Consider the following 14,664-nt stretch of genomic DNA (forward strand, 5'->3'; position numbering starts at 1 on the left):
AACACTGCACACATTGACTGGTTGTCACTCCCTGGGGCCAGAAAGCTGGAGCCAGTGTTCTTTTCTTGTTTTCCTGAATGCTGTAGAATGATGGGAGGTTCTTGTTTCTCTAACCAGTTTAGGAGATTTGTGGGCAGTCCCCTAATCTGATGGCCAAATGGACTTCTCTTCACTTTCTCTACTCAGTAGCAAGCACGTGCACTGCACTTGTGAACTTTCTTTAATGTTGCCACGTTAAGTATGTGCATTTGTGTCAGAATGTTTAGTTTATAAATCTGGGGGCTCTAATTGTATAATTTGCTTTGAGAAGACCTACTGAGTTTTGGTTTGTTTCAAGCTGCATCCAATGTCAAAATTACCTTGGGTAGCTTACGATAATTTAATATCTATGGACAAAGCTAAGTTATTTTTTCTTAAATGGCACCTTGTTTAAAGATGACTTCAAAGAAATTAACATATTGAAAACTTATTTGAGACTTTATTTTACTCATCTTATTAAAACATGACAAATTATTTGACCATTCCAAAAAAGAAACAAAGAAACAAAGAAAGAAACAAAGAAAGAAAACAGAACAAAGCAAAAGAAACAAAACAAAAAAAAAAAGGAAGGTTGGAAGGTTTTATATGAATGTACTACTATATTGACTATTAGAAATTCCAGAAACAAAATAATTTGTTCCAAATGTTTATCTATGCTCACTTTTCAGAATGTTGGAAATTATTTGAAGCCTTTATAAATAACAAGCTCTTGTACAGTAAAATTGACAAGTGGTTTGTTTGTAATTCAATGTGGTATATTATTTATAGAGGAAATAATAGGAACGACATACATTTCTTATAAAATATATAGTGGACAGAGGTAAGCGGGCTTTTTTTCCAAATGGTAAATATTCTAACCCAGAGATTTCTTTTTTTTTTTTTTTTGCACTTTTTTTTTTTTTTACTAACTTGAGTATTTCTTATATACATTTCGAGTGTTATTCCCTTTCCCGGTTTCCGGGCAAACATCCCCCTCCCCCCTCCCCTTCCTTATGGGTGTTCCCCTCCCAACCCTCCCCCCATTGCCGCCCTCCCCCCATAGACTAGTTCACTGGGGGTTCAGTCTTAGCAGGACCCAGGGCTTCCCCTTCCACTGGTGCTCTTACTAGGATATTCATTGCTACCTATGGGGTCAGAGTCCAGGGTCAGTCCATGTATAGTCTTTAGGTAGTGGCTTAGTCCCTGGAAGCTCTGGTTGCTTGGCATTGTTGTACTTTTGGGGTCTCGAGCCCCTTCAAGATCTTCCAGTTCTTACTCTGATTCCTTCAATAGGGGACCAATTCTCAGTTCAGTGGTTTGCTGCTGGCATTCGCCTCTGTATTTGCTGTATTCTGGCTGTGTCTCTCAGGAGAGATCTACATCCGGCTCCTGTCGGTCTGCACTTCTTTGCTTCATCCATCTTGTCTAATTGGGTGGCTGTATATGTATGGGCCACATGTGCGGCAGGCTCTAAATGGGTGTTCCTTAAGTCTCTGTTTTAATTTTGCCTCTCCCTTCCCTGCCAAGGGTATTCTTTTTCCTCATTTAAAGAAGGAGTGAAGCATTCACATTTTGATCATCCGTCTTGAGTTTCATTTGTTCTAGGGATCTAGGGTAATTCAAGCATTTGGGCTAATAGCCACTTATCAATGAGTGCATACCATGTATGTCTTTCTGTGATTGGGTTAGCTCACTCAGGATGATATTTTCCAGTTCCAACCATTTGCCTACGAATTTCATAAACTCGTTGTTTTTGATAGCTGAGTAATATTCCATTGTGTAGATGTACCACATTTTCTGTATCCATTCCTCTGTTGAAGGGCATCTGGGTTCTTTCCAGCTTCTGGCTATTATAAATAAGGCTGCGATGAACATAGTGGAGCACGTGTCTCTTTTATATGTTGAGGCATCTTTTGGGTATATGCCCAAGAGAGGTATAGCTGGATCCTCAGGCAGTTCAATGTCCAATTTTCTGAGGAACCTCCAGACTGATTTCCAGAATGGTTTTACCAGTCTGCAATCCCACCAACAATGGAGGAGTGTTCCTCTTTCTCCACATCCTCGCCAGCATCTGCTGTCACCTGAGTTTTTGATATTAGCCAATCGCACTGGTGTGAGGTGAAATCTAAGGGTTGTTTTGATTTACATTTCCCTTATGACTAAAGATGTTGAACATTTCTTTAGGTGTTTCTCAGCCATTCGGCATTCCTCAGCTGTGAATTCTTTGTTTAGCTCTGAACCCCATTTTTAATAGGGTTATTTGTTTCCCTGTGGTCTAACTTCTTGAGTTCTTTGTATATTTTGGATATAAGACCTCTATCTGTTGTAGGATTGGTAAAGATCTTTTCCCAATCTGTTGGTTGCCGTTTTGTCCTAACCACAGTGTCCTTTGCCTTACAGAAGCTTTGCAGTTTTATGAGATCCCATTTGTCGATTCTTGATCTTAGAGCATAAGCCATTGGTGTTTTGTTCAGGAAATTTTTTCCAGTGCCCATGTGTTCCAGATGTTTCCCTAGTTTTTCTTCTATTAGTTTGAGTGTGTCTGGTTTGATGTGGAGGTCCTTGATCCACTTGGACTTAAGCTTTGTACAGGGTGATAAGCATGGATCGATCTGCATTCTTCTACATGTTGCCCTCCAGTTGAACCAGCACCATTTGCTGAAAATGCTATCTTTTTTCCATTGGATGGTTTTGGCTCCTTTGTCAAAAATCAAGTGACCATAGGTGTGTGGGTTCATTTCTTGGTCTTCAATTCTATTCCATTGGTCTATCTGTCTGTCCCTGTACCAATACCATGCAGTTTTTATCACTATTGCTCTGTAATACTGCTTGAGTTCAGGGATAGTGATTCCCCCTGAATTCCTTTTATTGTTGAGGATAGCTTTAGCTATCCTGGGTTTCTTGTTATTCCAGATGAATTTGCAAATTGTTCTGTCTAACTCTTTGAAGAATTGGATTGGTATTTTGATGGGGATTGCATTGAATCTGTAGATTGCTTTTGGTAAAATGGCCATTTTTACTATATTAATCCTGCCAATCCATGAGCATGGGAGATCTTTCCATCTTCTGAGGTCTTCTTCAATTTCTTTCCTCAGTGTCTTGAAGTTCTTATTGTACAGATCTTTTACTTGCTTTGTTAAAGTCACACCGAGGTACTTTATATTATTTGGGTCTATTATGAAGGGTGTCGTTTCCCTAATTTCTTTCTCGGCTTGTTTCTCTTTTGTATAGAGGAAGGCAAATGATTTATTTGAGTTAATTTTATACCCAGCCACTTTGCTGAAGTTGTTTATCAGCTTTAGTAGTTCTCTGGTGGAACTTTTGGGATCACTTAAATATACTATCATGTCATCTGCAAATAGTGATATTTTGACCTCTTCTTTTCCGATCTGTACCTCTTTGATCTCCTTTTGTTGTCTGATTGCTCTGGCTAGAACTTCAAGAACTATATTGAATAAGTAGGGAGAGAGTGGGCAGCCTTGTCTAGTCCCTGATTTTAGTGGGATTTCTTCAAGTTTCTCTCCATTTAGTTTAATGTTAGCAACTGGTTTGCTGTATATGGCTTTTACTATGTTTAGGTATGGGCCTTGAATTCCTATTCTTTCCAGGACTTTTATCATGAAGGGGTGTTGAATTTTGTCAAATGCTTTCTCAGCATCTAATGAAATGATCATGTGGTTCTGTTCTTTCAGTTTGTTTATATAATGGATCACGTTGATGGCTTTCCGTATATTAAACCATCCCTGCATGCCTGGGATGAAGCCTACTTGATCATGGTGGATGATTGTTTTGATGTGCTCTTGAATTCGGTTTGCCAGAATTTTATTGAGTATTTTTGCGTCGATATTCATAAGGGAAATTGGTCTGAAGTTCTCTTTCTTTGTTGTGTCTTTGTGTGGTTTAGGTATAAGTGTAATTGTGGCTTCGTAGAAGGAATTCGGTAGGGCTCCATCTGTTTCAATTTTGTGGAATAGTTTGGATAATATTGGTATGAGGTCTTCTATGAAGGTTTGATAGAATTCTGCACTAAACCCGTCTGGACCTGGGCTCTTTTTGGTTGGGAGACCTTTAATGACTGCTTCTATTTCCTTAGGAGTTATGGGGTTGTTTAACTGGTTTATCTGTTCCTGATATAACTTCAATACCTGGTATCTGTCTAGGAAATTGTCCATTTCCTGAAGATTTTCAAGTTTTGTTGAATATAGGCTTTTATAGTAAGATCTGATGATTTTTTGAATTTCCTCTGAATCTGTAGTTATGTCTCCCTTTTCATTTCTGATTTTGTTAATTTGGACACACTCTCTGTGTCCTCTCGTTAGTCTGGCTAAGGGTTTATCTATCTTGTTGATTTTCTCAAAGAACCAACTTTTGGTTCTGTTGATTCTTTCTATGGTCCTTTTTGTTTCTACTTGGTTGATTCAGCTCTGAGTTTGATTATTTCCTGCCTTCTAATCCTCCTGGATGTATTTGCTTCTTTTTGTTCTAGAGCTTTTAGGTGTGCTGTCAAGCTGCTGACATATGCTCTTTCCTGTTTCTTTCTGCAGGCACTCAGCGCTATGAGTTTTCCTCTTAGCACAGCTTTCATTGTGTCCCATAAGTTAGGGTATGTTGTATCTTCATTTTCATTAAATTCTAAAAAGTTTTTAATTTCTTTATTTATTTCTTCCTTGACCAGGTTATCATTGAGTAGAGCATTGTTCAATTTCCACGTATATGTGGGCATTCTTCCCCTATTGTTATTGAAGACCAGTTTTAGGCCGTGGTGGTCCGATAGCACGCATGGGATTATTTCGATCTTTTTGTACCTATTGAGGCCCGTTTTTTGACCAATTATATGGTCAATTTTGGAGAAAGTACCATGAGGAGCTGAGAAGAAGGTATATCCTTTTGCTTTAGGATAGAATGTTCTATAAATATCCGTTAAGTCCATTTGGCTCATGACTTCTCTTAGTCTGTCGACATCACTGTTTAATTTCTGTTTCCATGATCTGTGCATTGATGAGAGTGGGGTGTTGAAATCTCCCACTATTATTGTGTGAGGTGCAATGTGTGTTTTGAGCTTTAGTAAGGTTTCTTTTACGTATGTAGGTGCCCTTGTATTTGGGGCATAGATATTTAGGATTGAGAGTTCATCTTGGTGGATTTTTCCTTTGATGAATATGAAGTGTCCTTCCTTATCTTTTTTGATGACTTTTAGTTGGAAATTGATTTTATTTGATATTAGAATGGCTACTCCAGCTTGCTTCTTCTGACCATTTGCTTGGAAAGTTGTTTTCCAGCCTTTTACTCTGAGGTAGTGTCTGTCTTTGTCTCTGAGGTGTGTTTCCTGTAGGCAGCAGAATGCAGGGTCCTCGTTGCGTATCCAGTTTGTTAATCTATGTCTTTTTATTCGGGAGTTGAGGCCATTGATATTGAGAGATATTAAGGAATAGTGATTATTGTTTCCCTTTATATTCATATTTGGATGTGAGGTTATGTTTGTGTGCTTTCATTCTCTTTGTTTTGTTGCCAAGACGATTAGTTTCTTGCTTCTTCTAGGGTATAGCTTGCCTCCTTATGTTGGGCTTTACCATTTATTATCCTTTGTAGTGCTGGATTTGTAGAAAGATATTGTGTAAATTTGGTTTTGTCATGGAATATCTTGGTTTCTCCATCAATGTTAACTGAGAGTTTTGCTGGATACAGTAACCTGGGCTGGTATTTGTGTTCTCTTAGGGTCTGTATGACATCAGTCCAGGATCTTCTGGCCTTCATAGTTTCTGGCGAGAAGTCTGGTGTGATTCTGATAGGTCTCCCTTTATATGTTACTTGACCTTTTTCCCTTACTGCTTTTAATATTCTTTCTTTATTTTGTGCGTTTGGTGTTTTGACAATTATGTGACGGGAGGTGTTTCTTTTCTGGTCCAATCTATTTGGAGTTCTGTAGGCTTCTTGTATGTCTATGGGTATCTCTTTTTTTAGGTTAGGGAAGTTTTCTTCTATGATTTTGTTGAAGATATTTACTGGTCCTTTGAGCTGGGAGTCTTCACTCTCTTCTATACCTATTATCCTTAGGTTTGATCTTCTCATTGAGTCCTGGATTTCCTGTATGTTTTGGACCAGTAGCTTTTTCCGCTTTACATTATCTTTGACAGTTGAGTCAATGATTTCTATGGAATCTTCTGCTCCTGAGATTCTCTCTTCCATCTCTTGTATTCTGTTGGTGAAGCTTGTATCTACAGCTCCTTGTCTCTTCTTTTGGTTTTCTATAACCAGGGTTGTTTCCATGTGTTCTTTCTTGATTGCTTCTATTTCCATTTTTAATTCCTTCAACTGTTTGATTGTGTTTTCCTGGAATTCTTTCAGGGATTTTTGCGATTCCTCTCTGTAGGCTTCTACTTGTTTATTAATGTTTTCCTGTGTTTCCCTAAGTGTGTTCATGTCTTTCTTGAAGTCCTCCAGCATCATGATCAAATATGATTTTGAAACTAGATCTTGCTTTTCTGGTGTGTTTGAATATTCCATGTTTGTTTTGGTGGGAGAATTGGGCTCCGATGATGGCATGTAGTCTTGGTTTCTGTTGCTTGGGTTCCTGCGCTTGCCTCTCGCCATCAGATTATCTCTAGTGTTACTTTGTTCTGCTATTTCTGACAGTGGCTAGACTGTCCTATAAGCCTGTGTGTCAGGAGTGCTGTAGACCTGTTTTCCTCTCTTTCAGTCAGTTATGGGGACAGAGTGTTCTGCTTTCGGGCGTGTAGTTTTTCCTCTCTACAGGTCTTCAGCTGTTCCTGTGGGCCTGTGTCTTGAGTTCACCAGGCAGCTTTCTTGCAGCAGAAAATTTGGTCTTACCTGTGGTCCCGAGGCTCAGGTTCGCTCCTGGGGTGCTGCCCAGGGGCTCTCTGCAGCGGCAGCAACCAGGAAGACCTGTGCCGCCCCTTCCGGGAGCTTCAGTGCACCAGGGTTCCAGATGGTCTTTGGCTTTTTCCTCTGGCGTCTGAGATGTGTGTGCAGGGAGCAGTCTCTTCTGGTTTTCCAGGCTTGTCTGCCTCTCTGAAGGTTTAGCTCTCCCTCCCACGGGATTTGGGTGCAGAGAACTGTTTATCCCGTCTGTTTCTTTCCGGTTCCGGTGGTGTCTCAGGCAGGTGTCCTGCTGCTCCTGGGCCCTCCTCCACGGGAGCCCAGAGGCCTTATACAGTTTCCTCTTGGGCCAGGGATGTGGGCAGGGGTGAGCAGTGTTGGTGGTCTCTTCTGCTCTGCAGCCTCAGGAGTGCCCACCTGACCAGGCGGTTGGGTCTCTCTCTCACAGGGTCTGGGAGCAGAGAGCTGCTGCGTGCCGGGATCTGCGCTAACCCAGAGATTTCTATCCAGTTACGGAATCTTTCAGATACAAGGAAGAAAGAGTGATATTATTTAATGAAACCAAAATGTTTGAAGAGCTTATCAAAGGATACCTTTCCAAATGATTACTAAGTTCTTAGATAGTGAAGCAGAACACTGAGAATGAGAAAAAAGTAGATATAGTGGTATTTATCTGGAACCTCTGTATTTCGGAGGCTGAGGTTTGAGGATATTAAATCAGAAGCTAGCCAGAGTTTTATGCATTTACCACTTCAGGTAGGTCTGGGAAGGTTGATGGGCCAGACAGGAATGGATTAGTTTGAAGAGTAATAGAAATTATATTTGTTAATTCCACCAAATGAGAGTGATCCAAAGACTTTGGTCAAATTAAGCAAGTTTTATGTTCTGTCAGACAGGGCTATCTTCCTAAAGCAGGGTTTGAGAATATATTAGCACCAATTCTGTAAAGCTAATGGGTTTTCAAGACTTTGGAGTTACGAAGGAACCTGGCAGAACATTTCAAAATTGTCAGATGATCTTTTCTTGGAGGAGGTAGGGGGTTAAGTGGGTTAAGGTGTGGTTTATAAAAACCAGGATTGATCACATAACAAGATGACTTTTAATCTAGAAATGGAGTCAGGCCGGTGCATTATATTATCAGAAGTACTTCCAAAAACAATAAATATGTCAGTAACAGGCCAATACCCCAACTGTACTATGGATCTGGTACTGCTCAGGATGAACAATAACAAGCAGACAAGCCAGAGACTAGAAGAAGAATCTAAGAAGGTAGTCTCAGGCAGCCATGATGAAATCATGACTGAACAGGTTACAGCATAGGAACACCTCACACTCATTCTGAAAGACAAGAAGGGCTCTTGTAAGCTAATTGCTTTTGATTGAATGTGAGATCCTGAGAACATAGCTTTTAAAAGTCATATTTATAAACTGCCTGAACTTTAACTGAAACATTGCTTGTGTTTCAGGATAATTTTTACTGATGTTGATACTTTATAATTCAACTTGAATTGATTCCAGATTGAATCATGTCAATTGGAATTGGTTTTAGATTGTATCACTGTACTATCTTAAACACCTAGGTATTCTTACTTTCTTTCTTGTAAAATAGGAATATATATATATATATATATATATATATATATATATATATATATATATTTGCAGGGAATTATTTTCAATGGTTTTGGTAGTAAAAACTGTTCCACAATTCAAATAATCATTTTTCCCCCTGGTTTGACATGACTAACTTCCTCTATCAGAAATAAATTAAAGATAATAATAAGATCTCAAGTGATGAGGGGGGAAAGCAAAATGGCTTTCCATGATACTGAAATGAAATTAAAGTAGAATGATTACACTGTGCGTGTGTGTGTGTGTGTGTGTGTGTGTGTGTGTGTGTGTGTGTTGGAAACTGTAGCAATGGGAGGAACAACAACACATATATAATCATTAGGATTTTGAAGACTTTTTCTATTTCTGGAAAAGAATGATTGGTAAAGTTCAAGTTCTGCAAGTGTAAGACTCTGTTATTTGGTATTTGGTAAAGACAAGCCAGACATTTGCCAAAGGCCTTGACTACTGTATCTTCTCCAGCTTTTACTGAAAAATTTCTTACACTTATTTTTCCATTTTTCTGTTATAAATTAATAGTTTATTTTCACCTCCAATATTTCTAGGGCTCTTGATTTTATATTTTCATGAATTTAATATGTACCATACAACCTATTTTAGAAGTTGCACTAACTAGCAAACCAATGAATTATGTTCTGTAGGGAAAGCACAGATAACAGTCATGACCTTGTGATACCCATTGACTGCAGTTGGAAATTAACCTTCTTTTTCTGAGTTATATGAACTTTAATTCCGCTGAGCTTCATTTTGTAATGCCATAAAGTAGAAATAATGTCTACTTTATATATTATTGTGAGAATTAAATAGGATAAAGTATGCGTAGTAAGCAGTACAATCCTTCATAGATAAATGGCAGCTATAATTACAATTAAAATAAATTTTAGAACTTAAGGATCTTAAATAATGCACATTTTGAAGTACAGTTTTGTTTGCCAGTTCACTTAATTTTTTCTTTTCTTTATGGCAGGACTAGTATCATCTTTTTTTTTTTTTTTTTTTTTTTTTTTTTTTTTTTGGTTCTTTTTTTCGGAGCTGGGGATCGAACCCAGGGCCTTGCGCTTCCTAGGTAAGCGCTCTACCACTGAGCTAAATCCCCAGCCCCGGACTAGTATCATCTTTATGCTGTGCTCATGTAAGGGTTATTTAAACATGGCACTTTCACATAACATCTAGAATTTAGCAACAAATGTCTTGTATTTGCATATAAAATAAATAAAGAGAATGCTAATATTTCCTAGTAAACAAAACTTTTTTTTTTATTAACTTGAGTATTTCTTATATACATTTCAAGTGTTATTCCCTTTCCCGGTTTCCGGGCAAAATCCCCCTCCCCCCTCCCCTTCCTTATGGGTGTTCCCCTCCCAACCCTCCCCCCATTGCCGCCCTCCCCCCATAGTCTAGTTCACTGGGGGTTCAGTCTTAGCAGGACCCAGGGCTTCCCCTTCCACTGGTGCTCTTACTAGGATATTCATTGCTACCTATGGGGTCAGAGTCCAGGGTCAGTCCATATATAGTCTTTAGGTAGTGGCTTAGTCCCTGGAAGCTCTGGTTGCTTGACATTGTTGTACTTTTGGGGTCTCGAGCCCCTTCAAGCTCTTCCAGTTCTTTCTCTGATTCCTTCAACGGGGGACCTATTCTCAGTTCAGTGGTTTGCTGCTGGCATTCGCCTCTGTATTTGCTGTATTCTGGCTGTGTCTCTCAGGAGCGATCTACATCCGGCTCCTGTCGGTCTGCACTTCTTTGCTTCATCCATCTTGTCTAATTGGGTGGCTGTATATGTATGGGCCACCTGTGGGGCAGGCTCTGAATGGGTGTTCCTTCAGTCTCTGTTTTAATCTTTGCCTCTCCCTTCCCAGCCAAGGGTATTCTTGTTCCCCTTTTAAAGAAGGAGTGAAGCATTCACATTTTGATCATCCGTCTTGAGTTTCGTTTGTTCTAGGGATCTAGGGTAATTCAAGCATTTGGGCTAATAGCCACTTATCAATGAGTGCATACCATGTATGTCTTTCTGTGATTGGGTTAGCTCACTCAGGATGATATTTTCCAGTTCCAACCATTTGCCTACGAATTTCATAGACTCGTTGTTTTTGATAGCTGAGTAATATTCCATTGTGTAGATGTACCACATTTTCTGTATCCATTCCTCTGTTGAAGGGCATCTGGGTTCTTTCCAGCTTCTGGCTATTATAAATAAGGCTGCGATGAACATAGTGGAGCACGTGTCTCTTTTATATGTTGAGGCATCTTTTGGGTATATGCCCAAGAGAGGTATAGCTGGATCCTCAGGCAGTTCAATGTCCAATTTTCTGAGGAACCTCCAGACTGATTTCCAGAATGGTTTTACCAGTCTGTAATCCCACCAACAATGGAGGAGTGTTCCTCTTTCTCCACATCCTCGCCAGCATCTGCTGTCACCTGAGTTTTTGATCTTAGCCATTCTCACTGGTGTGAGGTGAAATCTCAGGGTTGTTTTGATTTGCATTTCCCTTATGACTAAAGATGTGGAACATTTCTTTAGGTGTTTCTCAGCCATTCGGCATTCCTCAGCTGTGAATTCTTTGTTTAGCTCTGAACCCCATTTTTTAATAGGGTTATTTGTTTCCCTGCGGTCTAACTTCTTGAGTTCTTTGTATATTTTGGATATAAGGCCTCTATCTGTTGTAGGATTGGTAAAGATCTTTTCCCAATCTGTTGGTTGCCGTTTTGTCCTAACCACCGTGTCCTTTGCCTTACAGAAGCTTTGCAGTTTTATGAGATCCCATTTGTCAATTCTTGATCTTAGAGCATAAGCCATTGGTGTTTTGTTCAGGAAATTTTTTCCAGTGCCCATGTGTTCCAGATGCTTCCCTAGTTTTTCTTCTATTAGTTTGAGTGTGTCTGGTTTGATGTGGAGGTCCTTGATCCACTTGGACTTAAGCTTTGTACAGGGTGATAAGCATGGATCGATCTGCATTCTTCTACATGTTGCCCTCCAGTTGAACCAGCACCATTTGCTGAAAATGCTATCTTTTTTCCATTGGATGGTTTTGGCTCCTTTGTCAAAATCAAGTGACCATAGGTGTGTGGGTTCATTTCTGGGTCTTCAATTCTATTCCATAAACAAAACTTTTAAATGCTGACTTAACCTAAAATTATTGACTTGGGTGAAATACATATAGAAAAACAAATAAAACTATACATCTTCTAAAGATATAGTAACTTGATGATGTGTAGTACATTTAATTTTCTATAAATGAATGGCAACCATTTACAAACAATGTATTCTTTTGTATACACATAGTGAATTGTGTTATAGTGACAAAGACACTCTAGGAAATAGCTTGTCTCACAATAGGCTTTTCCTACTTAAAAATAGTACGGGGACTGGACCACAGCTGTATATATGAAATGGAGCCAATGCTGTCCCAAGTGTGGAAAGCACTCCAGATGTCATTGCTACTGCTGGGGCGGCATTCATCAGAGCTTGTCATCTGGGCATTATAATGCCAAAATACAGCCTTGGTCACAACTGTTGTCTGCCTTGTTGGAAGATGGTGGTGTATGAAAACATTACAGTCATGCCAGAACAACTGGAGGTTGTTACAGAATGAGTACACTCTGGTGTGAAAGTCAGCGCTCAGTTTGTTTTGTCATAATTCTAACATAAACAGTTGCATCTGCAGACAAAGTATGATATGTTCTCAATGAATGTTCTATAAAAATATATGAACCACACTAAAAAGAAAGGCATGTTATAAGTCTCACTATAAGTTGTCCATTTATTGGTTGAACTTACTATTGATTTATTTGAAAGAATACTGATGCAGGAGTGTCAAAGTTTTCTGATCTGAAGTTTGAACTATAAATACCAAAGTGAATATTCACACACTTTCTATCTAAGTTGATACAATTTTAGGTAATTTTCTAAGATTGCTATCCCACAACTTTGAAAAGCAGTATATTTCTAAGATTAGATGTTAAATACGCAATGTGAAAACAACTGTTTTCAGTGGAGCTGAACAGAGCTGAACTTAATCAAATGTTTGTATAAACTATGTTTTAGGTTATTTTGGATTTTAGTTTTGCTATGATCTGAAAGTGGTAAATATATCATTTTTGTCATGTTAAAAATGTCTATAAAAGAAAAGCAGTCACCAAGGAGCACTGACACACCTGAGAGCAGAGGTAAGACCAACAACTCTTCCGCTCCAAGTGACCGGCCTGGAGGCTTCAGAACACACAAACCCAGGAGCGGTTTGGTACAGGATCCTTTGGGTTTTTGCCTGCATAAGAGCTGAGCCATAGCTCAGTATTCCCAGATTCAGTTGAAAGAAAACAGGTCTACAGGAGGGCTGGTACACAGGCTTAGAGGAGGGTCAAGCCACTGTCAGAGACAGCAAGACAAGTTAAAACCAGAAACAACCTGATGGTGACAGGCAATCTCAGAAAAAACTAATCAACAGAAACCAAGATTACTTGGCATCATCAGAACCCAGTTCTCCTACAAAAGCACATAGTAGATATCCAAACACACAGGAAAAGCAAGATTTGGATTTGAAACCACATCTAATGATGATTATAGAGGACATTAAGAAGGCCATAAATAATTCCCTTAAAGAAATACAGGACAACATAGGTAAGCAATTAGAAGCTCTTAAGGAGGAAACACAAAAATCCCTTAAAAAATTACAGGAAAACACAAACAAACAGGTGAAGGAATTAAAAAAAAATCCAGGATTTAAAAATGGAAAGAGGGACAATAAAGAAATCACAAAGGGAGACCAACCTGGAGACAGAAAAACTAGGAAAGAGATCAGGAGTCATAGACGCTAGAATCACCAACAGAATACAAGGCATAGAAGAGAGAATCTCAGGGGCATCAGATACCATAGAAAACATTGACAAAACAGTCAAAGAAAATGAAAAACACAAGAAGCTCCTAACCTAAAACATACAGGAAATCCAGGACACAATGAAAAATTCAAACCTAATGCTAATGGGTATTGAAGAGAGTGAAGACAAAATTATAGAAGAAAACTTCCCTATCCTAATGAAAGAGATGCCCATAATCATAGAAGAAGCCTACAGAATGTCAAATAGTTTGGACCAGGAAAGAAATTCCTCCCATCACATAATAGTCAAAATGTCAAACACACAAAACAAAGAAAGAATATTAAAAGCAATAAGAGAAAAAGGTCAAGTATATATAAAGCAGACCTATCAGAATTACACCAGACTTCGCACAAGAGACCATTAAAGCCAGAAGAACCTGGGCAGATATCATTCAGACCCTAAGGGAACACAAATGCCAGTCCAGGCTACTATAGCATGCAAAACTCTCAATTAACATAGATGGAGAAACCAAGATATTTAAGATATATTTGACAAAACCAAAATTACATAATACCTTTCTACAAATCCAGCCCCGCAAGGGGTAATAGATGATTATCTTGACATCTTCCTTTATAATTTGTATTCCTTTGACTTCCTTTTGTTGTCTGATTGCTATGGCTAGGACTTGGAGTACTTTATTGAAAAGTAGGGAGAGAGTGGGCAGCATTGTCTTGTTCCTGGTTTTAATAGGATTGCTTCAAGTTTCTTTCCATGTAGTTTGATATTGGTTATGGGTTTGCTGTATATTGCTTTGACTATGTTTAGGTATGGACCTTGAATTCCTGATCTATCCAAGAGTTTTAACATGAAGGAGTGTTGAATGTTGTCAAATGCTTCCTCAGCATCTAAGAAGATGCTTGTGTGTGTGTGTGTGTGTGTATGTGTGTGTGTGTGTGTGTGTGTTTATTTGATTACATAGTGAATTACCATGATGGATTTCTGAATATTGAACCATCCTGTATCCCTGGGATGAAGCCTGCTTGATCATGAAGGATGATTTTTTTGAAGTATTCTTGGACTCGTTTTACAAGAATTTTATTGAGTATTTTTGCATCAATATTCATAAGGGATATTGAGCTGATGTTCCCTTTTTTGTTGGGTGTTTGTGTGGTTTAAGTATAAGAATAATTTTGGCTTCATAGAAGGAATTAGGTAGTGGTCCTTCTGTTTCTATTTTGTGGAATAGTTTGGACAGTATTGGTATTAGATCTTTTATGAAAGTCTGATAGATTTCTGCACTAAAACCATCTGGTCCTGGACTTCTTTTTGTTGGGAGGCTTTTAATAACTGCTTCTATTCCTTTAG

The sequence above is a fragment of the Rattus norvegicus genome, chromosome 2 (assembly GCF_036323735.1).
Source record: "Rattus norvegicus strain BN/NHsdMcwi chromosome 2, GRCr8, whole genome shotgun sequence".
Taxonomy (NCBI): domain Eukaryota; kingdom Metazoa; phylum Chordata; class Mammalia; order Rodentia; family Muridae; genus Rattus; species Rattus norvegicus.